The sequence below is a fragment of the Gorilla gorilla genome, chromosome 19 (assembly GCF_029281585.2).
Source record: "Gorilla gorilla gorilla isolate KB3781 chromosome 19, NHGRI_mGorGor1-v2.1_pri, whole genome shotgun sequence".
NCBI classification, from domain to species: Eukaryota; Metazoa; Chordata; class Mammalia; order Primates; family Hominidae; genus Gorilla; species Gorilla gorilla.
This window is the reverse complement of record NC_073243.2, coordinates 101,976,260-102,003,952: the sequence shown is the minus strand read 5'-3', so window position 1 is coordinate 102,003,952 and position 27,693 is coordinate 101,976,260.

The window sequence follows — 27,693 nt, the reverse complement described above, 5'->3', positions numbered from 1 at the left end:
GAAAATACAGTTCGCCACAGCATACCGAAACAAAATGACATATCAAGAACAAAAAATAAAGCAATGAGCGAAGACATCACAGAAAACTATAATTAAAAAAATAGCAAAAGAGATGATATGGTTGAAATAGAATACATGGAAAAATTTATAATTGGACAAGGAAAGTCCATTTATATCAATGAAAGGCAAACCTTGCAATAAAATTGTTGGTTTTTGCTGTATAACCAACCATGCCAAAATTTAGTAGCTTAAACAATAGCCATTTATTTAGCTCAGTATTCTATGGGTTAGCAATTTGAGTTGAGCTCAACTGGGCAGTCGTCATCACCTCAGCTGGGCTCGTTCTTCATGTGTGATCAGCTGCCATGACTCTGCAACTGTGGTTGGATGACTAGGCCAACAGGGCCAGTGGTGGAAATGTGGCCACATGGATCTCATCATCCAGCCTGCTGGCCAGTGCTTGCCTACCCAGCCGCTGCAGTAGGAGTCCCAAGAGCAATGAAAGAGCAAGCCCCACGAGCAGGTGCTTTTCAAGCCTATGTTTCTGTCGTGTCTGCACCCATGAATGTTTACAAGTTAAGTAACTTAGCATCAAAATAAACCACTAAAGCTAACAAAAGCACAAGAAGAAACTGATAAAAATCACAATGATAGCTTCATCTTGAGTTCTTAATCTTTAGACAATAAGCAAATAAAGAATTATGGTTCAAACAAATAATTAAGTCAACAAATATCCATTTTTTTCCGTTAAGAATACGCATCATTTTTCAACGTCCTTGGAACATTTACAAAAGTTGATCATACCTTTAGGCCTTAAAAGAAAATTTTTAAAGGATGTTAGGGGGTTTAGAAAAAAAGAAAATCTTAATAAATCTAAAAAAATTGAAGTTACATAGGCCATATTCTGTCTAAATGCAATAAAACTAGAAATTAACAAAATTATAAGCAAGAAAATTCAAATCATTAGGAAATGAAAATGGCTTCCTGGATATCTTTTGGGTCCTAATTATGGATGATTTAGAAAATAAAATAATCACAAAATTATATGTCAAAAACTATGAAATGCTTTATGTTAGGGATCAGCAAACTTTTCCAGTAAAGGAAGTACATATTTTAGACTTTGTGGACCATAAGAACTGTCGCACTACCCAATTCATACTGTGGTTATGTAGAAGTACACATACACAATACACAACACATAAAGGAATGGGTGTAGATGTGTTCCAATAAAACTTTATTTATCAAAACAGGCAGCAGGCTGGATTTGACCCATAGCCTTGGTTTTCCAACCTCTACTTATATAATATTAATCAAGTGTTAAGCACTTACAAATTTCTAACTCTACATGTGTTTATTATTAAAAAAGGAATAAAAATCAATGAAATATTAATGGACTCTAGAAGCTAGAAAAAAGTCATCAGTAGCAAAATAGAGAAAGCAAGAATTAAAAAATAATGAAGTAAAACATAAATTAATAAAATAAAAGATATAAAAATAATGGCATTAATAAATAACTCTGATATTTGAAAATACCAATAAAATAAACAAACTCAAAACAAAGCAAATCAAGAAAAATGAGGGGAAAAGCACAAGTACATATCATTCGGTATTGGAAAGGAATAGCAATGACAGATGCAGAGAATTTTTAAAATCATAAGCTATCAACTAACACTAAAAACAACTGTATTGTAATAAATGTTTAACTCTCAATGAAGTAGTTAATTGTCTAGACATGTCCTATTGACTAAAATTGCCTCCTAAAAAGGGAGCAAATCTGAACAGATCAAGCAAGCATAAGAAAATGGCTAGGGGGAGAACTCAGCACAAGACGGCCAAATAGGAACAGCTCTGGTCTGCAGCTCCCAGCGAGACCAACGCAGAAGGCGGGTGATTTCTGCATTTCCAACTGAGGTACCCAGTTCATCTCATTGGGACTGGTTAGACAGTGGGTGCAGCCCATGGAGGGCAAGCAGACGCAGGGCAGGGTGTCACCTCACCCAGGAAGTGCAAGAGGTCAGGGAACTCCCTACCCTAGCCAAGGGAAGCCACGAAGGACTGTGCAGTGAGGGACAGTGCTATCCAGCCCAGATACTATGCTTTTCCCACAGTTATTGCAACCAGCAGACCAGAAGACTCCCTCGGGTGCCTACACCACCAGGGCCCTGGGTTTCAAGCACAAAACTGGGCGGTCATTTGGGCAGACAACAAGCTAGCTGCACGAGTTCCTTTTCACACCCCAGTGGCACCTGGAACCCCAGCAAGACAGAACTGTTCACTCCTGTGGAAAGGAAGCTGAAGCCAGGGAGCCAAGTGGTCTTGCTCAGCAGGTCCCACCCCCACAGAGACCAGCAAGCTAAGATCCACTGGAATGTAACTCTCGCTGCCAGCACAGCAGTCTAAAGTTGACCTGGGACCGCCATTACTGAGGCTTGAGTAGGCGGTTTCATCCTCACAATGTAAACAAATCCACCCACCCAGAAGGACTTGAACTCAGCTCTGGCTGGACCCAGAGGACCTAATAGACATCTACAGAACTCTCCAACCCAAATCAACAGAATATACATTCTTCTCAGCACCACACAGCATTTATTCTAAAATTGACCACATAATTGGAAGTAAAACACTCCTCAGCAAATGTAAAAGAACAGAAATTATAACAATCAATGTAATCAAATTAGAACTCAGAATTAAGAAACTCACTCAAAACCACACAACTACATGGAAACTGAACAACCTGCTCCTGAATGAGTACTGGGTAAATAACAAAATTAAGGCAGAAATAAATAAGTTCTTTGAAACCAATGAGAACAAAGACACAATGTACCAGAGTCTCTGGGACACAGCTAAAGCAGTGTTTAGAGGGAAAATTATAGCACTAAATGCCCACATGAGAAAGCGGGAAAGATCTAAAATTGACACCCAAACATCACAATTAAAAGAACTAGAGAAGCAAGAGCAAACAAATTCGAAAGCTAACAGAAGGCAAGAAATAACTAAGATCTGAGCAGAACTGAAGAGACACGAAAAACCCTTCAAAAAAATCAATAAATCCGGTTTTTTGAAAAGATTAACAAAATAGATAGACCACTAGCCAGACTGATAAAGAAGAAAAGAGAGAAGAATCAAATAGACACAATAAAAAAATTGATAAAGAGGATATCATCACTACACCAGAGTAATACAAACTACCATCAGAGAATACTATAAATACCTCTATGCAAATAAACTAGAAAATCTAGAAGAAATGGATAAATTCCTGGACGCATACACCCTCCCAAGACTAAACCAGGAAGAAATCAAATCCCTGAATAGACCAATAACAAGTTCTGAAATTGAGGCAGTAATTCATAGCCTACCAACCAATAAAAGCCCAGGACTAGAGGGATTCACAGCCAAATTATACCAGAGGTACAAAGAAGAGCTGGTACCATTCCTTCTGAAACTATTCCAAACAATAGAAAAAGAGGGACTCCTCCCTAACTCATTTTATGAGGCCAGCATCATCCTGATACCAAAACCTGGCAGAGACACAACAAAAAAGGAAAATTTCAGGCCAATATCCCTGACGAACATCAATGCGAAAGTCCTCAATAAAATACTGGCAAAACTGAATCCAGCAGCACATCAAAAATCTTATCTACCACGATCAAGTTGGCTTCATCCCTGGGATGCAAGGCTGGTTCAACATACGCACATCAATAAACATAATCCATCACATAAACAGAACTAACTACAAAAACCACATGATTACCTCAGTAGATGCAGAAAAGGCCTTCAATAAAATTCAACACCTCTTCATGCTAAAAAACACTCAATAAACTAGGTATTGATGGAACGTATCTCAAAATAATAAGAACTATTTATGACAAACCCACAGCCAATATCATACTGAATGGGCAAAAGCTGGAAGCATTCCCTGTGCAAACCAGCACAAGACAAGGATGCCCTCTCTCACCATTCCTATTCAACATAGTATCGGAAGTTCTGGCCAGGGCAATCAGGCAAGAGAAAGAAATAAAGGGCATTCAAATAGGAAGAGAGGAAGTCAAATTATTTCTCTTTTGCAGATGACATAATTGTATATTTAGAAAACCCCATCGTCTCACCCCAAAAACTCCTTATGCTGATAAGGAACTTCAGCCAAGTCTCAGCATACAAAATCAATGTGCAAAAATCACGAGCATTCCTGTACACCAATAATAGATAAACAGAGAGCCAAATTGTGAGTGAACGCCCATTCATAATTGTTACAAAGAGGATAAAATATCTAGGAATCCAACTTACAAGATGTGAAGGAACTCTTCAAGGAGAACTACAAACCACTACTCAGGGAAATAAGAGAGGACACAAACAAATGGAAAAACATTCCATGCTCATGGACAGGAAGAATCAATATCATGAAAATGGCCATATTGCTCAAAGTAATATATAGACTCAATGCTATTCCTATCAAGCTACCATTGACTTTCTTCACAGAATTAGAAAAAACTACCTTAAATTTCATATGGAACCAAAAAAGAGCCCATATAGCCAAGAAAACCCTAAGCAAAAAGAACAAAGCTGGAGGCATCACACTACCTGACTTCAAACTATATCACAAGGGTACAGTAACAAAAACAGCATGGTACTGGTACCAAAACAGAGATATTGACCAATGGAACAGAACTGATGCCTCAGAAATAACACCACACATCTACAACCATCTAATCTTTGACAAACCTGACAAAAACAAGCAATGGGGGAAAGGATTCCCTATTCAATAAATGGTGTTGGGAAAACTGGCTAGCCATATGCAGAAAACTGAAACTGGACCCCTTCCTTACAGCTTACACAAAAATTAACTCAAGATGGAGTAAAGACTTAAACGTAAGACCTAAAACCATAAAAACCCTAGAAGAAAATCTAGGCAATAACATTCAGGACATAGGCATGGGCAAAGACTTCATGACTAAAACACCAAATCAATGGCAACAAAAGTCAAAATTGACAAATGGGATCTATTTAAACTAAACAGTTTTTGCACAGCAAAAGAAACTATCATCAAAGTGAACAGGCAACCTACAGAATGGGAGAAAAATTTTGCAATCTACCCATCTGACAAAGGGCTAATATCCAGAATTTACAAGGAACTTAAACAAATTTACAAGAAAAAAACAACCCCATCAAAAAGTGGGTGAAGGATATGAACAGACACTTCTCTAAAGAAGATATTTATGTGGCCAACAAACATATAAAAAAACTCATCATCACTGGTCATTTGAGAAATGCAAATCAAAACCACAATGAGATACCATCTCATGCCAGTTAAAATGGCAATCATGAAAAAGTCAGGAACCAACAGATGATGTGGAGAAACAGGAACGCTTTTACACTTTTGGTGAGAGTGTAAATTAGTTCAACCATTGTGGAAGACAGTGTGGTGATTCCTCAAGGATCTAGAACCAGAAATACCATTTGACCCAGGAACCGCATTACAGGGTATACAACCAAAGGATTATAAATCATTCTACTATAAAGACACATGCACACTTATGTTTACTGCAACACTGTTTACAATAGCAAAGACTTGGAACAAACTCAAATGCCCATCAATGATAGACTGGATAAAGAAAATATGGCACATATACACCATGGAATACTATGCAGGCATAAAAAAGAATGAGTTCATGTCCTTTACAGGGACATGGATGAAGCTAGAAACCATCATTCTCAGAAAACTAACAAAGGAACAAAAAACCAAACACCACATGTTCTCACTCATAAGTGGGAGTTAAACAATGAGAATACATGGACAGAGGGAGGGGAACATCACACACCAGGGCCTGTCAGGGGGTGGGGGGCAAGGGGAGGGATAGCATTAGGAGAAATACCTGATGTACATGACGGGTTGTTGGGTGCAGCAAACCGCCATGGCACATGTATAAACCTGTAACAAACCTGCACATTTTGCATATGTATCTCAGAACTTACAGTATAATTTTAAAAATATGAAAAAGAAAAAACAAAAAAGAAAAAAGAGAATGACTAACATTTGTTCAGCGCTTGCAAGTATCAGGTATTCTCTGGCTAAGTGCTTTCTTGTATTGTCACAATTAATCTGTCCAACAACCTTATGCTGTGGGCCTATTATTACGCCTATTTGTTCAGATAAGAACACAGATATTTATAAAGATTAAGAAGCTTCCTGTAATCTAGTAACTGAAGTTGGCACACTTTGACCCAGACAGTCTAATGACTCTGGAACCTTTATGGCTTAGCATTGCAGAAGAAATTGAACAGGGTATCAAAGAGCAACCCCCAAAAGAGATAGTGGGACAACATGATATCCCCAGTGAGCTCCCTCAAACTCTTGAGCAACTGATAATTCCTATGTAATTTAAATTATTTCAGGGGAAAAAAAAAGATAAAAAGAAGAAAGTGTTCCATTTTATTTTAAGAAGCTTAAGCCATCTAAAATTAAAACTTGACAAAGATAACTGCAAACTTATCTCACAAATATAGACGCAAAAATCTTCATTATATCAAATCTAGAAATATATTAAAATAATAACATGTCCTGAACATGCCAGTTTATAATAGGAATGTATAGATGGTTTATAGTGAGAATTAAATTCTGCACATAATTCATTATATTAACAGATCAAGGGAAGAAAATGATTCTTCTCAATAAATGCTAATTTAATCTGCTTTCTGATTTTTTAAAAACTTTAGAAAAATAGGAATAGACCAATAATTCTTTAACATGTTAGATATCTTTTAACCAACACTCAGCATAATGTTTACCGTTAAAACATTGGAACAGTATTTCCCAAACTATATTTTGTTGACGATAAGCTGCAAAAGGTAGCAATTCTTGTTCTATCTCTTGAAGGAATGTATTTCCATAAATACAAAAAAAATACTACATATTGTATTCCCATCTTAGAAATTCAAAATGTACCTCACTGGATTAAGTCTAGAAGAATAGCAAAAATAGCAAGTAAATTCTGAAAAAGAAGACAAGAAAAACATATTATAAATCCACAGAGTTAAAATACTGTGGTTATAGTAACTGAAGGAATAGACATAATAAAACATTCCAAAAAAAGTAAATATGAGGTTTTAAAATACAATAAATAGCCCATTTCAAAACAAGGAACAGAATTCAGATTATTCCATAAAAGATAATAAGACAGCTAGAAAAAATATATATATATGTATATATATATATAGATATAGATATAGATATATATCTCAGACCTCAAGTTCATATTTTACTAAAAAGGTAAAGTTTTCATGGCCCAAAGAGTTCTATATCAAAAATGAAATTATAAAGATGGTTTAAAAAACATAGATGGACTTCAGGTATGAACATGGCTATCGAAGTCTATATATCTCTCTCCTCCTAGAAATCATACAAGCAACAAAAAGCATTACCAAAAAATGCAGAAGCTTAATTCTCAGTGAAACTTGGAAAAAAGGATAATTGAAAGACTTTAAATCACACGTAAAGACTGACAAATGCAGCTGAAATAGAATAGAAACCACATAGAAGGAAATAAAAAGAAAAGTGCAAAGAGTAAAGAAAAGCCATAATGCTATCAGGACTCAAAAAATGCTGCACAAATCCATCTCCTTAAGCGAGAGCCACACTTTAGTATAATAGGTATGTCCCTTGTCTACAACAGTGGTTGTGACATATAGGAGATGAGCAGAGCCAGTGGCAAAAAAAAACCTCTTTGATCAGTTTTGGTTGAAAGAAGCAGAGAAAGGTCTACACGAAGAAATTGTTTTAAGCCCTATTCAATGGAAGCAGTCTGTCTCTGAAACCATTCCCAAAAAGGGACCTCCAAGCTGGTGGAGGAAAATATGATCATTCAACAATGACCAATAAAATGAATTAGCACAGCATTGATATAAGGAAGATCTAGTGAATAATGGGTAAAAGAGCAACAAAATTTATCATTAGGTAAGAACACTTACCAGAAAAATGTTGCCACAGAGCAGATAAAAATTTTAACTAAATATTTTATCATGAATTTTAATTGATTAAATGAGGCCATTATCTTTGTAAAGGAAGAACAGAAATACAGGAACCTAGAAAAGATGTGATTATTCAACAAAAGAGATAAAACATGAGTTAATGATATATACTCCAAGAAAGAATAAATGAATAAATTGTGGAAGAAGCAAAAATGAGTCTAGATACTCTGGAAACACACTAAGAAACCTAGAGAATATTAAGGACAACCATGAACATCATAAAACAAAATTCAAGAAACCATTTCTATTAAAGAATAAATGTAGATCTAGAACGCAGGTAAAGGAGGTGCAATGTATATATAATTGGAGCCCCTGAAGAAACCCAAACAATGCAATGAAGCAAATATTTAATGACATCATTCATGAACCTTCAATGAAATAAAAAAGAATATAATCTGCACGATTGAAAGCATGCACTGTGGACCAGGATTTTTAAAACAAGACCTAGAACAGTTAACGTGAAGACTCAATCATAATCATGGTAGACTTTCCAGACTTTTTTTTTTTTTTTTTTTGAGACAGAGTCTCGCTTTGTCACCCAGGCTGGAGTGCAGTGGTGCGATCTCAGCTCACTGCAAGCTCCACCTCCTGGGTTCACACCATTCTCCTGCCTCAGCCTCCCGAGTAGCTGGGACTACAGGCACCTGCCACCATGCCTGGCTAATTTTTTGTATTTTTAATAGAGACGGGGTTTCAGCATGTTAGCCAGGATGGTCTCGATCTCCTGACCTCGTGATCTGCCCACCTCGGCCTCCCAAACAGCTGGGATTACTGGCATGAGCCACTGTGCCTGGCCTCCAGACTTTAAAGAAAAATATTCTGAACATAGAAATCGATCTGGCTCCAGATTTATCCACTGTTAAACGCCAAAAGACAGTGACACAGCATCTAAAAGATTCTCCTGGAAAAGTATGATCTGTCCTTCCAGTGGAAAGGCTCTGGTTATTTTTAATTGCAAGAAACTAGGGAATATTGGTATCATGAGTGCTTCTTAAGAAGCCACTAGAGGATAAACTTTAGCCAACCAGAAGATAATTAGGAAAACCACAAGCAGAAAAGGCAGTGGTGAGTGCTGGATGGGTTTAATTGTGAATTAAGAGCAAAACAAATGTGTGGACTAGATGACAGAGTAGAAGTAAATGTTATATGCCATGACATTGTAAAAATGATATGAAAATAAAACTTAGGAGAGGAAGGGAATGAAAAGGTGAAGGGCAGAGTAAGTTTGCCAGTTACCTCACTTATAAGACAACAGGCGTCATTCACAGCTGACAAATCAAGTGGTAGAGGTATAAACACATCTCCCTTTGGAAGATCAACTCTAAGACCAACAGGCATTATTGACTAAAACTGGGTGGAGAGCCAGGGGAGAAAGGAGAAAACGCATTAACTTCATCATTGTTTTATTAAGAGGAACAAATACACGTTGTGTCAAAAGTAGGGGATCAAGGGTATGTTTTTTTCTAGATGGGGTCTCACTGTCACCCAGGTTGGAGTGCAGTGGCATGATCTCGGCTCACTGCAACCTTCGCCTCCCAGGCTCAAGGGATCCTCCCACCTCAGCCTCTTGAGAAGCTAGGACCACAGGTGCAGGCCACCAAGCCCAGCTAATTTTTTGTGTTTTTTGTAGACACAGGATTTCGCCATGTTACCCAGGCTGGTCTCAAACTTCTGAGCTCAGGTGATTCACCCCTCTTGGCCTCTTAAAGTGGATATTTATTTATTTATTTATTTAGAGATAGAGTCTCGCTCTGTCACCCAGGCTGGAGTGCAATGGCACAATCTTGGCTCACTGCAACCTCCGCCTTCTGGGTTTAAGCGATTCTCCTACCTCAGCCTCCCGAGTAGCTGGGACTACAGGCACGCACCACCTCACCCGGCTAATTTTTGTATTTTTAGTAGAGACAGGGTTTCACCACGTTAGCCAGGCTGGTCTCAAACTCCTGACCTCAGGTGATCCACCCTCCTTGGCCTCCCGAAGTGCTGAGATTACAGGCATGAGCCACCGTGCCCGGCCAGCAAATTTATTTTAAGTGAAATTATAAAAGTAACCATTACCATAAAAATACAAACCTTTCTAAACTTCAGAAAAAGTTTCAAAGGAAACAGACCACCTGGTGCCGACTTTATTTGAAGACATACAAATTTAAAAATATCAAGTAAAAGAATACGGAAAAAGTAAGATCAAAAGCATCTACCACTAATGAAGGTCAATGAGCTTCTTTAACTCCTTTCAACTCATCTTCGATGAATGAAAGGATGGAAGAAAGGGAGGAAAGAAGAGCTAATGGGAGGGAGGAGAGGGGAGACTGGATGACAAAGCAAAACCCAGCTCCAGGCTGTGCGTGGCAGCCATTCCAAAAACAGAATAATTCACAAGGATTTGTAAAAGATTTCAAAACTCAAATACAAAGAAAAAAGAGCAGAGGTTGTGATATTAACGTCACTCAAGACAGACTGCAGATGACAAAGCATTGAAAAAAAACAAAAATGCCGCTTTATTAGCTTAAATGGTGCAATTTCACAACAAATACATAAAGCTCTTAATATCTGTGGACCTCCCTCTGTCCTTGATATGTAAAATGGACAAAAAATAAATTGCAGAGTACCTAAATAGCATAATTAATAAAGGAAGTCTGGTTTATAGATACAGAAATACATACATGCATACATTCACACACACACCCTGAAAATTTAAAAAAACGCCTTCAGCTCAAGTGCCAATGAAAGTGGATAAAAATTGGACATGGTTAGGCCTGTCAGGCCTGTGAGCCCAAGCTAAGCCATCATATCCCCTGTGACCTGCATGAATACATCCAGATGGCCTGAAGCAAGTGAAGAATCACAAAAGAAGTGAAAATGGCCGGTTCCTGCCTTCACTGATGACATTCCACCATTGTGATTTGTTTCTGCCCCACGTTAACTGAGCAATTAACCTTGTGAAATTCCTTCTCCTGGCTCAGAAGCTCCCCTACTGAGCACCTTGTGACCCCCGCCCCTGCCAACAAGAGAACAACCCCCTTTGACTGTAATGTTCCACTACCCACCCAAATCCCACATAACTGCCCCACCCCATCTCCCTTTGCTGACTCTCTTTTTGGACTCAGCCCACCTACACCCAGGTGAAATAAACAGCCTTGTTGCTCACACAAAGCCTGTTTGGTGGTCTCTTCACACGGATGCGCGTGACAAGGCCAAAAACAAAATCTCCAGAAAGTAAAAACAGGGAAGAAAATTTTCTATGGTCACGATGCTACAAAAGTAGAAACTGAAAATCAAATTGAAATACCAAAAGGCCCTTCCACGTGGGAGGGAAAAACACACACACACACTTTTAAACAATCCTGACTCAAAGAGACTAAACAGAGCTGCAGAATGCCCAGAAAACAAGAATGAAGTGGTCACATGTAAGAATCTAGAGGAAAAAGCTAAGCAATGCTCAGCATAAAACACTTAAATTCTATTGATTAAGAAGAGAAGAAAAACAAAGAATGAATTGAAACAAATGAATTAAGCATCCAACTCAAAAAGGTTAGGAAGAGAAGAGCAGAGCAAACAAAAGAAAAGCTAAATGGAGAATTATTTTAAAAGCAGAAATGAGCAAGTTAGAAGTCATAAAAACAGTGGAAAATAAATCTGAAAGTTGGTTTCTTTTGGTTGAATAACTTTTTATAGTAGTGTCTGCATTTAAATACCTGCACAATGTCAAGTGGTCATGCAGTAGGGAGGAGAAGGAGAATTCTGAATAGAGGGAATTGACTATTTTAGGCGGAAGTTCCCGAGACCTAACCAGCGGGGACCAGGAGGTCAAAGAGAGGACTGAATTGCTTTGTATAATAAAGTGAGAGGGCTCTGTGGGGAGCCTGAGACCGAGGGGTAAGGGTTCTAAAAAGGAAAGAACGCAGGAAATATGAGAAGTGGAGAAAGAGAGAGAGAGCAACATAAAGGGAGGTTGAGGAAGATGAAGTGCCTGGGCGGGATCCAGTCTCTCCTGCACTTTGCGTCCACTCTGTGGTTTACATGTCCGTTACACTTGGAGTGCGTCCTTCAGTAACTCCCTATCACAGGAAAGTCAACCGTGTTCTTGCATGTCTGAAAATGTCTTTAAGTGTCCTGCAAACTTGATGATATTTTAGGCGAAGAATTCTAGTGTCATTCTTTTTTTTTTTTTTTTTTTTTTTTGAGACAGAGTCTCACACTGTCGCCCCAGGCTGGAGTGCAATGGCGCAATCTTGGCTCACTGCAACCTCCGCCTCCTGGGCTCAAGCGATTCTCCTGCCCCAGCCTCCCGAGTAGCTGGGATCACAGACGCCCACCACCATGCCCGGCTAATTTTTTGTATTTTTAGTACAGACAGGATTTCACTATGTTGGCCAGGCCAGTCTCAAACTCCTGACCTCATGATCCACCCGCTTCGGCCTCCCAAAGTGTTGGGATTATAGGCGTGAGCCACCACACCCAGCCTCTAGTGTAATTCTAGTGTGAAATCATTTTCCCTCAGGATTTTCAAGGTATGACTCCATTTGTCTTCATATCCCGCACCGAGTGGTTAAAAAGAAAACAGTGATCAATATGCACTAAAATGGATAGCTCTCCAAGGCACAACGTTGAATGAAAACTACAAGTCTTCAAGTAAATTATAAAGAGTGATACCTTTTATATCAAAGGAATCTGGAGGGGGACTCACCAGTGCTTCACTGCGGGGAGGGGAAGGGGCGCTGGAATTGGGGGGCCTGGTCAAGGTAGGCAACAGACCTACGGACTGATTATCTATGTACTTTTCAGTTTGTCTCATCAATGAAACTTCCACCCACCAGATGCTCAATAAGCACACAATTCCGTGTTCTTATAGCCTACCATTTTTACCACCTTTACATTTAACTTTTAAATACAACTGGAATTTACTTAGTTATACAGTATTTAGTTATATAGGACGGTTTACAAGAATATTTTTTCCTATTTCCTTTTTTCCTATTCCCTATTTCCTTTCCTATTTCCCTTACCATTTGTTCCTACACCATTTATTGAATATTCCTTCCCTTCCCTACTGATTTAAAGTGTCTCCTTGAGGCACGTATCAATTTGAAAAATATGTAGTGTAGAACCCAGGTGTCCTAATTCCCAGCCTGGTGATCATTTCACTCCATCACAGAGTAGTTTTTTAAATTATTTTTCTTTTAGACATTGTCTTTTTCTTAATTTTTAAAACATTTCAGATTTCTAACACTCTGTTTTGTTCTTGGATCTGACTCTAGTTGGATTTTTACCACCTGCATTTGTTCTATTTTTCTAGGGTTTGAGTAAGGGGTGGGAGGAACACTTGGGTTTGTTAATTCATTCACTCAGCAAGCGTGGCTTTAGCAGCAGCTATGTTCCACGTACTGCTCCCAGCACTGGGGATATTAGGACATGAGAGCAAGGGGTTGCCTCTTATGTTTTTCTTTTTCCTTTTATTTTATTTCAAGCTATGTAGCTATTTCCCCAAGTCTTTTCAGATTAATTATTCACTTCATCTGCCCTATGGCCACAGTTCCATGGACTGGTAGCAAGTGACCAGTACCTGCTCTTTGGGATCATCCATAGCTTTGAAAACTATTGTCTTTCTTTGGCCACCCCACATCCCTAGCAAGCTACTTTTCCCAGGCCTTACAAAGACCAAACCTACTCCGCTTCTGTGACAGGAATGCATTTCACTCTGCAGAAGTGGGGGTTCAAGATGCTGGCATCTGACTATGAACCCTTTTCCACCTCTACTTCTGCTAAAAAACAAAAGGACTAGATCATAATATCTGCTGCGCACTTTCCAGAGGGAAAAAAAATGTTCTTTGTAGCATAGAGAACCGACCAGGAAGCATTGTGAGACCTTTTCCAGTCAGTTCTGATTTATTATACAAACTCCAGGCCTCCAAGAGCACCAGGTTTCATGGAACTCTCTGCGGTATTTTGAATCTATAAGCCAATGAATACATATTATATCTAAACCACAGGAATCATCTACTCATGTGGTAAGTGTTGCGATGTCCTTCATTTAATAAACCACTTAGAGACACCGTGTGACTGAAGTGAGGAGGACTCTGTATTGGAGTTTAACTTGCTCAGGTGAACTAAACTCAGTGGAAATTAAAGAGAGATTGTATTTTGTGTTTGGATCCATGACAAATCTAAAAAAACTAAAATAAAAGTAGTATATAGTCATGATACTTCTGTGAGCAGCAGGTGATCATCTTTACTACTTTGACTGCATGCATTACTGTCATAGGAATAATGTTTGATACTAAGGTACAGATACTCCGCATAAAAAGAGTGATTTTGAACCTGAAACAGCCCTCAAGAAGACAGTTTCCCAAGTGGGATGCCATAGCACAGTGGAGTTTGTCAAACGAGTTAACCCCCTCCGCCCTCAACACCAGAGCCAAGGCCTCTCACCTATCACCATGGACACCCTCTTCTCAGTACAAATGCTGCCATTTCCTGACGATGCCATGACGCAGAAGAAAAGAAGAAAACAAAACCATAAAGCACTGCTACAGTATAACTTAAGCCAAGGACATTATGGTGTCAATTTTATAGAAAAATCGTTCAGCAAATTGTCAAAGTTGTGGACATTCCCAATATTTGGCAATTGATTTTCCTATTTTCCTTGTAGTAGGTATGCTGAGAAGAAAACTCCAGAAAGGAAATGCTTGCTTAAAAGTGAGCACCTGGTACACCATTAGTGGGACCGTAAAATAGCACAGCTGCTGTGGAAAAAGTTTGGCAGTTCCTCGAAAAGTGAAATATAAAATTACCATATGACCCATCAATTCCACTCCTAAGTATATACCCCAAAAAGTGAAAACTAGCACTCAGATATATATATACATACATATATATATGCATACATATATGCATACATATACACATATATATGCATATTCAAAGCAATGCAATTCACAATAGCCAAAAGGTGGAAACAGCCCAAATGTCCACCAGCAGATTAACAGATAAGCAAATTGTGATATATTCATACAGTGGAATACTATTCAGCCATAAAAAAGGAATAAAGTTTGGATATATGCTACAATGTGGCTGAACCTCAAAAATGTTATGCTAAGTGAAAGAAACATAATACAAAATGTCACATATTGTAGAATTCCATTTACATGAATGTCCGGAATACATAAATGCATAGAGAAAAAATGCAGCTTGGTGGTTGCCAGGGCCTGGAGGAAGCAGGCGAAGCAACTGCTTCAGGTGTACAGGCCTCCCTTTTTGGGTGATGAGAATGCTTTGGAACTAGGTAGAAATGGTGATTACATAATGTTGCAAATGTACTCATTGCAAGTGAAACTGTTCACTTTAAAATGGCTAAATTTTTATTATGTGATTAAACATTAAATAATTTTTAAAACAGACAAGAAAAGAACTGTAAGCAAAAACATAAAGTAAAACACCTAGGGCACCAGACCCTGAGCATAACACCAATTAAATGATAAGAACCTACAGTCTGCTCTTTCACACTTTTGTGCCTTCTCTTTTTTGCAGAAGCTTTGCAGAGTTTGATTTCTGCAAAATACCACACCTTACATGCATGCCACAATGCTGTACTCCTCATTGCTTCTGAGTCACTGATAGATGAGGAAATCTGTCCTCAAAGAGAGAGCTGGAAAGGAAAGGCAGAGGGGAAAAATAAACCTTACATCCTTATGCCTGCATAGAGGACATCGCGTTCATGTTTAACAAAAACAGAAAACAAAACAAAAAAAACAGACAGCAATATGAAGACAGAAGTATGAAGAGAAGTTTTGCAGCATGAAGATAATTCCAGGCTGGTGTGATCATGGGAGCATTGTCATTTCTGGAGACTTGACATTTCCAACCGGCAATCGTTTAAAATCATGTACATGCCATTTGCAACTGAACATGCTAGTGGGTAATTTGTTATTTTGAGATGGAAAACAAAGGCACACAGAGGTTCTCATGACTTGCTGAAACAAGAGACCAAGAATTAGAACCCAGTGCCCCAGGTGATGAGTTCTGGGCCCTCTGCCTCCAGCGGGGGCTGTCTTGTTGGTGATTTTTCTAGAGCTGGTGGAGCTTGGCCTCAGCACAGAACCTGAGTGAAGAAGCTGTCCAAATGGGTTTCTCCTTTCCCTACCTGCAGGCTTACCCTTCATCTGACCCATCCTGTAAACTGATACTAAGACAGCAATTCTTAAATACCTCTTCCAATGTGTCAGGTACCTACCAGGACTTCCCAGATCCTACCCCACTCCGTCACTTCTTCCTCTGTCCCAGCTCCTCATAGCCAAAGTCACTTCCCCTACCCCGGTCATCTACCCTCTGTTTGCTCAGTCCATGGGGAATGGCCTCCTACACCTCATCCTAGACTTTGGCTCTGCACCCTTCCCACATCTCTGCCCTTCCAAACCCTCCTCCTCCCCACGGCATGAAACACAGGGCTAAGAACTCCAGCAAATACTTGAGTCAGCTGCTTGTCTCTTAGGATTGAGGAACCATTGGCATCTCAGCTTCTGTGAGCCCACACCAGAGCTCAGAGCTTCAAATCCAAAACCAACCTGTTTTCAGCCACACTGCTCACCACCTTGGGGGTGCAAAATGAGACCTCCCAGGCCAACTGAGAAGAACAAGAAGCTTCTCCTCTTGTAAGCTGCCCCCACATAGCAACCCCTCTTTTAACAGAGTGAATTAGTTTCCAGGGCTGCTGTAACAAATGACCACAAACTGAGTGGCTTAAAACAACAGAAGTGTTCTCTCTCACAGTTCTGGGGACCAGAAGTCCAAACTGAAGGTGTCCGCAGGGCCGTGTTCCCTCTGAAGGCCCTAGCGAGACTCTTGCCTGCCTCCCTGTGACCTCCGGTGGGTGCCTGCAGCCCAAGCATTCCGTGGCTCATAGCTGCAGCTCTCCACTCTCCACGTCCATCGTCACGCAGCCTTCTTTCCCCCATCGCTGTGTCTCTGTTCTCTCTTCTTAGGAGAACACCAGCCACCAGGTCAGGGCCCACCCTCACCCAGTATGCCCTCATCTTAACTGTTAGGTTGGTACAAAAGTAATGGCGGCTTTTGCCGTTGTACTTATATCTGCATGACTCTATTTCCAAATAAGGTCACCTTCAGAGGCTCCAAATGGACCTGGATTCTAGGGGGACACTATCCAACCCAATAGCAGAGGGAAGGTGGGGAGTGGGAAAGATCTGGAATTAGCATTGTAAGGAGGATCATTCCAGTTTCTGTTACTCCATCTCCTCAGCTCCCCTGAAGGACTCAAGTGCCAGCTCAGCCTTTGCCATCTTGTCGCTCCCTCTCTAGGCTGCCCCCAGTCCCAGATGGGCTGGCTGTCTACAGGCACCAGCTGCCTTTCCATCCTGAAGGAATTCCTCAGCCCCGGCCTGCCTCACCTGAGTGTAAAGTTTGCAGAGACAGATATTAAATCAGGTTTTCACCTGGTTCATTACATTCTGATGATTTTGAACTACTGGGATTTTCAATCTGAAAGAAAACATTTTGATACGGCAATGCCCACAGGACAGCTCTAGGATGAGCTGTTAAAGGACATTTAGTGCGTCCTGGGAAGCAGCAGAGTGTGAGGCTATGTACAGACGTGCCACTTAAAACCCACCAGTTGACTCGCTAGACGGCCCAAAGGGAGATGTAGTTATGTGGGAGAGCTTTAATCAGAATTTAGGCATAAAATGAAAAGCTCCAAAGGAAAGCAGGTCTTTCGGTCTCTGCACGGCATCCTATGGATTCAGGCCAGCTCCTTTTAATGCAAAGTTTACCAAGTCAAGAAGGAACAGGCAGCCCAGAGACACTGGGTACAAATCATGGCTTTGCCAACCTTGTTCCTGGCATTGAGCTTTGAATGAGCTGGACCATGCTGTTTCAGAGAACCCAGCTCTTTGTTTTTATTTATTTTTCTTAATAGGAAGGGCTACTTGCATCCTTCAGTCTGTGAACTGTTCTGGAGCTCAGACTTGCCATTGCCGATGTGACCCATCTATACGCTCATCTCTTCCCGAGTCTGCAGTCAGCCTTGTGTCAGAAGAGTCCTGGGTCTGACTTCCTTTTTGTCTCTTAGAGCCCTTGGCAGAGTTCCCCACACAGTGCCTTGCTCTCCCGGGGGTCAGAAAGTTGAGTGCAATGAGCAGAAGCAATGTGACGTGTTCACGGGATTGGATTTGCATACATAAGACAATATTCAGCACACACTGCATTCACATACAGTAACGAGTAATGCCTATCGGGCAGCAGAAGGGGATGCTGGGGAAAAGGGAGCATGTCCTCTGAGACCCAGGCTTCATCTCCTGACATTGGCAAACCAGCTGTGCTGTGCAGCCTTCAGCTGTTTTTCAGCCTCCAGGACATCTCTACCAGAGGTTCCGAGGGGCATCTCTCATGACGTGTCTCTAGTGACAGGTTCTAGACATAAGAGAGAAAGCATGATAGAATTTTCTTACTAGGCCATTTTGCATTTTGCAGATGTGGATGCCTGATAAGAGCCAGAAGAAAAAGCCCCAGGCCAGCTTGTCACTGTGAGCCAAGCTGGATGGAAAGGGAGCTAAAATATGAAGCCACATGAGATGGGAGCCCAGAGGGCCCAAAGCAGAAGCGAGGTGAGTCTGGCCCCTACTGTGCCCACACGTCCCCTGCCCCCACTTCCCCCACTCATATGCCAAGGTCCTAACCCTAGTATATCAAAAGTGACCTTATTTGGAGATAAGCTCTTCACAGAGGTCATCAAGTTAAGGTGAGGCCATTAGGGTGGCCCTCATCCAAGATATCCTGTGTCTTTATAAAAGGGGCAGATTTGGACACAGAGACAGGCACAAATAGAGAGAACCATGTGAAGATTCAGGGGGGAAATGGTCATCAACACGCTAAGGGCAAAGGCCTGGAACAGAGCCTCCCCTCACAGCCTCAGAGGGAAGCAACCCTGCCAGCATCTCGATCTCAGACTTTCAGTTTCCAGAACTGTGAGATGATACACTTCTGTTTAATCCACACTGACAGTTAAGCCATAACCTTGTTACAGCAACTGCCGCAAACGAATATGCCTGCAGTGACCGGTCCTGTATTCCTGCCCTGCTTTGCAGGCACATGGGGGCATTGAAAATGGAATCCATGCCCAAACCAGCCTCAACCAGTCCCCTTTGGTCAGGTCGTGGTGCTGTCTGCTTTCATCAGTGACACTCATTTCCATGACATTCTAGCTTAACAGATATGGTGCACCAGAAAGCTGCCTAGCAATTTCACAATATCAACCAAATTATTTTAACATGGCTATCTTTTGATTCAGCAATTGCATGTCCAAGGATGTAGAGAATTTCCCCCAAGAAATACAGACAAGTCCTCAGAGATGCATATAAGGATGTCTGCAACAGCATTTTTCTCTTCTTCATTGATTGTTTTCACATTTTGTTTGAAAATAATTCAAATTTACAAAAAGTTGCAAGAATAAGAATAGTAAATGCTTGTACGCCATTGACCCAGAGTTTCTCATTGTCCACAGTTTGCTTCACTTATCACCTTCATTTATCACCCTCTCTCTCTCACCCTTTCTCAACCATTTGAACAAAGATTGCTTACCTTTCAGCCCTTTAATTCTAACTATTTCAGTGTGTGTTTCCTAAGAATAAGGATATCGCCTTACATCACCACAATACAGTCGCCAACTACAGTAAATTTCTCAGTAAATCAGGACATCCCCTCATCGAAACAGTATTTTTATTCAATCTGCCTTCCATACTCCAATTTTATCAACTGACCCAAAAACATCCTTTTTTTCTCCACCACAAAATCCAGTCCAGGCTCAGGCATTTCATTTAGATGTCATGATTCTTTCATTTCCTTTAGTCTACAACATTTCCACAGCCTTTCCTTGTCTTTTATGACATTGACGCTATTGAAGAACACAATTTATTTTTAATCGACTAGCCCTCATTTGAGGTTTGTTGCATGTCTGCTCGTGGCTGGGTTCAGGTTACTCCAGTTCAAGGTGGAAAACCCCACAAATGATGTTCTGTCCTTCCCAGGGTGTCCCATCTGGAGGTCCAGGATAGCCACCTACTCCTCACTGGTGATGTCAATTTTTATCACTCAGTCAAGTATTGTCCAATTGCTCCATTGTGTAATTGCTATTTTTTCCCTTGTAAATAACATGCAGTCTGTAGGGAGACACTGTAAGACCCTGTAAATATCTTGCTTCCCTTAGGTTTAGCACACATGGATGACTTTTGCCTGAGCCAGTCTTGACTCTAATGCCTATGAAACGATAATTTTCCAGCTCCAGCACGCCTTCTAGAGTGACTGCCTCACTCAGCATCCTACTACAAACCTCACTACTCACACTTGTGCCAGAGGACAGAGACACACCCTGCAGGGCTTCCTGAGCCTGGCCTGGTAAGGAAGTTTCCAGAGCTTTCGCAGTCACGACATCTCCTCTACGACGAGAGACGAGTTCCTGCCCTTGCCTTACTTGCCACGAAGAAAACGACACAATCTTTGCAGGCTGCTTTGAATTTTAGAGGCAAGATGAACCACATTTGAAAATGCTGCTTTAACTGTATAACCCAAAAGGTAACCCTGTCAACCCAGAATGTCTTTTCCCTGCCCCCAGCACTTCTATCAGACTCACCATTAGTGGAGTTACAGAATGCCTCCATGCCTGAACCAGCACCCTGGTATCCTGCGTAATATCATCTCCAACCAGGGAACATTTTACAATAAAGGAAATGATTCCATGGGCTCAGGCCTACAGAATTCCCTGGGTTTGCTACATGCCTAATACCAGAAGCCACTGGCTGGACAGAATGATGAATGGTCTGCTGAAAGCCTGGTTATAGTACCAGCTGGGAGAAAACATTCATTCTTTCTATGAAGTAACAGGGCAAAATGCCTGCCTTAAAGTTTAGGGATTAAACCAATGGTCAACCTATGGTGTCATCATCCCTCATAGCCAGGAGCACAGGCCACGGAAACAAGGGGTGGAGGTGGAAGCGCCCCCTCACTATTACGTGTAGTAACGCACCGGAGAAGTTTGCTTCCCATGCCTAGAACGTTGGCTTTGGTGGGTGTGGAGGTTGCCTTAGTCCATTCTCACTGCTAAAACAAAATAGCATAAACTGATAGCTTGCAAATGACAGAAATTCATTTCCCAATAGTTCTGGCAGCTGGGAAGTCCAAGATCACAGCAGATTCCGTGTCTGGTGAGGGCCCATGTTCTGGTTCACAGACGGTGCCCTCTCGCTGTGTCTGCACATGGTAGAAGGAGTGGGGAGCCCCCTAGGGCCTCTTATATAAGGACACCAATCCCATCACAAGAGCTCTGCCCTCATGACTTCCCAAATGCCCCACCTCCTAATACCATGGCCTTGGGGGTTAGGATTTCAACATACAAATGGGGAAGAGAGAACATAGACATTCAGACAATAGCAGAGGCCCATGTCCAAAGCAGGGAAACAGGCATGGTTCTGAGTAACTGGAAGTCAAGATCCTCCTGTGAGGTTGTTTTGGCTTCCTTGTGCCAATAAACCAAGGACCAGAGTGGGGAGTCCAGCGGAAATTTGGGGGAAGGTACCAAGAAGGACTGTTTGAAATAGAGAATCCATGGGGTTCCTGCTTTGTTCTCCCTTGCCTCATGTTCCTGGTCAACAGAAAACTGCAGAAAGGTCACCACAATCTCATGTCCTGCAGGAATGCAGCCGTGGGTCACCTCACCAGGTAAAGAATCCATCCAGCATATGGCTGGCAAAAGGCAAGGGAACTAGGGAAAGGAATGGCTGGTGGAAAGAAGCGCTGGGCCTCTCAGGGCCTCCTGACCAGCTGTCAAGCAGGATCGTAGCAGCTGGGTGTATGTACCCACTTGATTATCATTGCCTCAGTCCTAAATCCTTATGTGAAGGGCATAGGCTTGGCTGACCTTTCAGGTTTCAAGTGGAAATACAAGTAAATTAACATCACTTTGCAATAAGAGTAGTTGATGGCACTTCATGCATTCCCTGTGCTGGGGACATGAGCTTTTTATCCAAAAGAACAGAATAGATGCTGGGGGCAAAGGGGTGGGCTGGGCCAGATGCCTTCTGTTTGCTCTTCTGTTTGCGCTTTGGACATGGGCCTCTGCTATTGTCTGAATGTCTATGTTCTCTCTTCCCCACTTGTATGTTGAAATCCTAACCCCCAAGGCCATGGTATTAGGAGGTGGGGCATTTGGGAAGTCATGAGGGCAGAGCTCTTGTGATGGGATCCTTATATAAGGTTTGTCTCCTCCTGCTGCACCTTGGCCTCGGCCCCAGGAGGCTGGATTGCTCACACTCTATGACAGGCCCCCAGAAAGTCTGTCCTCTAGTTGGGTTTGCTCAGTGGGAGCCCCAGCAGCAGAGGAAAGAGAGTGAAGTCAGGGTATTTCTTCTCTGGTTCCTCCCTGAGGTCACCTTGGGCTGGTATGTCACTGTTCCTCCCTAGGTGGCTTGCTCCAACCACTGTTTCTTCCGGGTTTCAGTGACCTCTCCTATCCTTCAGCCCAGGCAGGAATGGCTTCACTGTCACAACCCTAGTTCCTGCACTGGGCTATGGTTTCCTTATACCTGCCACATCTTTGTGATTATTTTCTTTATAAATAAAGCCTCCTTGATTTATCCTAAGAGAGCACACCATCTGTTATCCCTTGGCCCCCTAACCAATACACAGAGTTTCAATAGTGTGCCCAGGGTCCTGCAACTGTGAAGCAGTAGGGACAGCGTGACTTGAGACCAGGCTTCCGGCCCTGATGCTCGTTCCTGCCCCAGCCCCTTGGCCCACCCAGGAGGATCCTGCACCTTAAAGGACAATCCACCTGTGCTCACAGCTGCCAGCTCCCAGCACCCACATCCTGTACATGGGGCAGGCAGAAGGGCTACACACAGAAGGCCCCACAAAGCCCCTCCACCCACAGGTAGGGGACAGTTGATAAATGCCCAGTGTCCACCCCCACAGGGGGGACAATACACATTCCCTCAGAGAGCTGCAGCAGGATCCAGCTCCAGCCACCCATGAGGGTGACCAGCTCACCAGCAGGCCCTCCACTGTTCACCCCCATTTCCCAACTCTTTTCCTCCCCTCTTGGTGTCTCCTGGGAGCACCTCCCCACACACAACTCACACCCAAACCTTTGTTTCAGCAATTAAAGACACCCAAACTGACATAGCACCCAGCCTGCACTCCCTCCTTCTGTGCAAGCCGCCTCCCTGAGCTACTGAGCGCTCAAAGGCAAGGGTGTAGCCTTCAGAGACAGAGAGGAAATCATTTTCACATTAGAATGGCACAGCCAGCCAAACGGTCAATGAAGGGAAATAGCAAAATGGTACATCTTCTGGGACACACAGAATGTGGTTGACAGGGCTGGGCGCGGTGGCTCATGCCTGTAATCCCAGAGCTTTGGGATGCTGAGTCTGGCGGATCACTTGAGGTCAAGAGTTCAAGACCAGCCTGGCCAATATGGTGAAACCCTGTCTCTAATTTAAAAAATTTTTTTAAAAATCCAAAACTTAGCCCAGCATGGCGGCACATGCCTGTAATCCCAGATGCTTGGGAAGCTGAGGCAGGAGAATTGCCTGAACCTTAGAGGTGGAAGTTGCAGTGAGCTGGGATTGTGCCACTGCACTCCTGCCTGGGCAACAGAGAGAGACTCCATCTCCAAAAAAAAGGGGGATGTGGTTTACAGGATAGCAGCTCCCAAAGACATCTATGCTCCGGACCTGTGAATATGCACCTTACGTGGCCAAAGGGGCTTTGCTGCTTTGGTTAGGGTTACAGGAGCCCTTAAAAGCACAGGACTTCCATGGGCTGGAGGACAGAGAGGCTGGATGAGTAGAGAGGAACTCGACCGCTGTTGCTGGCCTTGAAGACCAAAGAAGGGGGTCAGGAGCAGGGAACGTGGGTGGCTTCTGAATGCTAAGAACAACCCCCCCCCACCCCAGCCAACAGCCAGCAGGGACACGGGGACATCAGTCCCACCCCTGCATGGAAAGAAATTCGGAACTTTAAGGTAAGAAATGGATATTGTTGTTCTCACTCTTAGGTGAGAGCTAAACAAAGGTACACATGGACATACAGAGTGGAATAATAGACCCCAGAGACTCCAAAAGGTGGGAGGGGGCTGAAGGGTGGAAAATGATCTGTTGGGTACAATGTACACTATTCAGGTGATGGCTATACTAAAAGACCAGACTTCACCACTACACAATATATCCGTGTAACAAAACTGCACTTCTACCCCCTAAATCTATTTTTTTTAGAAACGAAAACAGTTTGTGATGCATCTTTAAAACGAATAAATGGATGTTGTTTTAAGCTCCTAAGTTTGTGGTAAACTGTTATGGTAAAAAGAAAACAAATACACAGAATGACAAAAATTTATTTCCACATACCACATCTTAGAAAACTGCCTGAGGATGCACTCCAGCAAAAAGAGGGAGTAAACAAAAAAAGGGGGTGGTGCAGGGGCTAGAAAATAGTGTCCTCCACTGAGGACAGTGGAGACCAAACACAGATCCCACAGGGGCGGGAGCTCTCCAGGGCAGATTGGGGAAGCGGGGCTGAGCCCACCAAGGGTGCAGGTAGGGATCAGCCCTCAGTCTCCAGCAGGGCCAAGCCAGTCTGTAGAGGGGAACACATAGAAGAGCAGCTGCCTTAGTCAGTGACCCCAAAATACTAAGGTGGGAAGAAAGCCCCAGCTGCCTGCTGGTGATAGCGGGCAGCCAGTGGTGCCTCCATCATCACTCTCAGTGGAAGGATGGCAACTTGGCCCAGGCCTTAGTGGAAGACTTGTACCTCAACTGTTTTCATCTTTTCTTTGGGTCCAGATAATGAAACATCTGTGGCAAGAGAGAGAAAGAGAGAGAGAGAGAAGATGTGTGTCTCTTGTGTTGATGAAACACAAGAATTAGATGTTTAAATATATTATTTAGAGTTATACAGCTAAAGAAAAGTGGAACTAAATAAGTGATGTCGTTATAGGAGGAGGAGAAGCAGGGGTGGGGTGAATCCTCATCTATTTCAGCAGGAAGCTAGTAGATGGTGTTTAAAGTTGATAAATCAAGAGAGAGCCGCATAAGTGCATTGTTTACAGACGTGGAGGTAACCACCAGATTTAAAATGAGACAGTTAAAAGCAGTTTTGTTTAGAGAACTGAACTGAGGAGGAAGAATAGAGCAAAAGCCTGTTATTTTTCACTACATGCCCCTCTGTACTATTTGGTTTTCTAATCCCATGCATGAAATCCTTTTATATATATTGCTTTTACAAAAGAAGAAAAAGAGAGAGAAGAAGGGAGGGAGGGAGGGACCCCTACCTGAACATGCATCACCAAAGCCAGAGCTAGCAGGAGGTTGCAACAAGCTGGAACTGCTCAGGCCGTGCCCAAGGAGCCCCCAGCACTGCTGCCCTCCTGCTGGTGTGGGGCACATTGCTCCAGAGATCAGGGTGGGGTCAGCTGGCAGCATGGGAGACAGGCTCAAGGATGGGGAACAGCCTGGGTCAGGAGAGTGTGATGGTGTTGAAGCTAGCCCCAGGGGGTCTATCAAGGCAGGTGTAGCAACTGTTCCAGACACTTCCAGGGTTTGGCCTGAGCCTGGACATCTGTGTTTGCTAAGGAGACTCCATCATTTGGGGGACAACTTGAACAGATCACTCAAGGAATGAAAACTGGGCATATAACCAGCTGACTCTTCCTCCTCTTCTTCCCAATGTCCTCAGAGAAGTAAAATAAAGCCCAAACTCTCCAGCAGAGTGCAAGGTACTTGTTGGAGGAAAGGAAGAGAAGGCTGCTCTTTAGGCGACTTGCCCATAGCAAGGCCATCTGGGGCCACCTGTGGGAGACCTTTGTCCAACCCAGAATGAGGTGTCAACTGGAGCTTAGGGTCATATTGACTCCATATAAGGGTCATACACAGAATTTGAGGGTTCACAAAACACATTGCATGCATTACCTGATCTCGTGCTCATAAGCACCCTGCAAATATAGAAGGCCAATATAACTTCCTACTGACAAGTAGGGAAAGCTCAAGCTCACAGAGAGTAAGTAACGAAGCCAAAGTCAACTGTCCTGAGTAGCCGTGGACCGAGCTCCCTGTGTCCCTGCTGGCTGTTGGCCGGGGGGATTGTTCTTTGCATTTAGAAGCCTCACACATTCCCTGCTCCTGACCCCCTTCAAGGCCAGCAGCAGTGATCGAGTCCTTCTCTATGCTTCCAGTCTCTCTGAGCTCCCTTCTGCTTGTGAAATTCTGCTGCTTTTAAGGGCTCCTGTAACCAAACTAGGCTCACATGGAAAATCCAAGATTCTCTCCCACCTCAGGTTTTATAACTACAACAGCAAAGTCTCTTTGGCCACGTAAAGTGCGTATTTACAGCTTCCAAGAATCAGAGTGTGGATGTCTTTGGGGCCTGCTATCTTGTCAATCACATTCTGCGTGTCTCAGAATATCTATCATTTTGCCTTTTCCCTTAGGGAAAAAAGAAGGAACTGGAAGATTTGCTGGGCCTGCCTCGGCCACCTGGGGCCAGCTGTTTTCTAAACACCAGCTCCATGACAGGCTTCATCCACAGACATGAACAAACAGGCTCTAGGGACAGCGGCCCCACATCTGACAAGATGCCCATGCTGGCTGTGACCTCCTAGACATGCTCAGCAGCAAATGATTTGGAGATGAGAGCTGGTTTCTGCCATGGATGAAATGTAAGTGCTGGTGGGCTAGGGACCATAGTCAGCCTGCCCCTGGGCTCACTCTTTCCTTTATATGCAGAGAGAATTGTTTAAGCCCCCATAACCCAAAAGTGGGCACCCCCCGCATCTCTCAGGGTTCTCGGGGACCCCACAGGTCTTCCAGTCCCTCTTTTTTCTCTTTCCTCCTTCATGAGTCTCATCATCTTTCACGCAGATACCCCTGGACTTGCACCTCTTGCTTTCCCTGCCACAAACACCCACAATGTGCAGAGCCTTCCCCTTCCTTTCTCCAAAAGACAGCTCCTCCCAAGTAATAAAACTGTACTAAACACTCAGAGTCATAGTGAGCAGTTACCTCACAGAAGATAAATTAAACATTAGACATTTCCAGTTTTACAAGGAAGAGTCATTCTCATTTGAGGAAATAAATTACAAGCCAAATATTTTCCAAATCCCTCAGGCCCTGCATTGCATTTCTCAACAGTGCTCAAGACCTGTTCTGGTCACTGTTTCTTTCTTTCTTTCTTTCTTTTTTTTTTTTTTTCTGATATAGAGTTTTGTTCTTGTTGCCCAGGCTGGAGTGCAATGGCACGATCTTAGCTCACTGCAACCTCCGCCTCCCGGGTTCAAGCGATTCTCCTGCCTCAGCCTCCTGAGTAGCTAGGATTACAGGCATGTGCCACCAAGCCCAGCTAATTTAGTATTTTTAGTAGAGACAGGGTTTCTCCATGTTGGTCAGGCTGGTCTCGAACTCCCTACCTTAGGTGATCCACCTGCCTTGGCCTTCCAAAGGGCTGGGATTACCCGCATGAGCCACCACGCCTGGCCACTGGTCACTGTTTCTATGTCACAAACCAACCTAAACTAAGTGGTAAAAAAACATTTTATTATGCTCACAGATGTGAGGGATCAGGAGTTCTGACAGGGTAGAGTGGGGCCAACTTCGTTCTTGAAGTCCTCTTCTGGGAGGACTT